Below are 923 nucleotides of genomic sequence, written 5' to 3'. Positions count from 1 at the left end.
CGGTTCAGCCGTGTTTCTCCCTGCGAGTTCGAGCGGACCAAAGAGAATTACGCGTTAAATCGTGCGTTATCCTTCGGTATGACAAATCGGATTAAGATCCAACGCGAACAGTGGTCTCATTTGGGGGCCATGATTCGCCATGAAATCGCGGCGTTACGGCTTGGAGAGCAGCTCTCTTCGGATTAATATATCGCACCCTAGGTGTCGTTTTTACGGCCTCGTGGACTTATTAAACGGGGAAAATATTATCGTTTCTTTGAATGGGGTTTGGTCAAAGTCGATTCCATTCGGTTTTGTGCGGACAGAGAAGAATCGGCGCGGATGAAAGGGATTACCCCGCGATGGCGCTAGTCTCGCGGCTATAATCTCGATGATTTGTTGGTAATGGGAATTTGTTGCAAAGGAGACCGTGAATTATTGCGTGCTTATTGAAGAATCTCGTGAATAGGTATGGACTTGGAAATGATATTTCAGTCGGGTCTGATCGTGTTTATGGAGGTTTACGTGCTTGGTCCTTTTGCTGTGGCTCTTTTAAGGTTAGTGTGTTCGGGGTATATGCTTTGGACGGGATTATTGTTATTGATGGAAAATAATTGACTGTGGATGGAGTTAAGTGTGTAAATTCTATTGCGCGTTTTACGAATGTAATATATAATACTTAAATCTCAATGATAGGTATAAAGTAATATTTCTTTTGAGTTATTTTACTTTTTGAAATTTAATATTTAATATTTTATTTGATAGTTAATATTTGGTATTTAATATTCAATATTTCATTATTTCTTCGGGATAATAATCGGAGATAGTATAATTTTTATAACATATAATATATAATATTATAATAACATATAGCATAATTTTTTAACAGGATATTTTACTTTTTAAAATTTAATATTTGGTATTTTATTTGATAGTTAATATTT

At 36.0% G+C, this 923-nt stretch overlaps 1 protein-coding gene across 1 annotated transcript in view; it reads left to right on the top strand.

The window, feature by feature from the left end:
* The window catches only part of if (integrin subunit alpha inflated), a 202400-nt gene that overhangs the window by 110969 nt on the left and 90508 nt on the right, over positions 1-923 (top strand). The window lies entirely within an intron of this gene.

This window comes from Eufriesea mexicana, unplaced genomic scaffold (assembly GCF_001483705.2).
Source record: "Eufriesea mexicana isolate 0111107269 unplaced genomic scaffold, ASM148370v2 scaffold382, whole genome shotgun sequence".
In the NCBI taxonomy this organism is placed as follows: domain Eukaryota; kingdom Metazoa; phylum Arthropoda; class Insecta; order Hymenoptera; family Apidae; genus Eufriesea; species Eufriesea mexicana.
The sequence above is the reverse complement of the archived record's forward strand: the minus strand, read 5'-3'. Positions and strand labels throughout refer to the sequence as shown.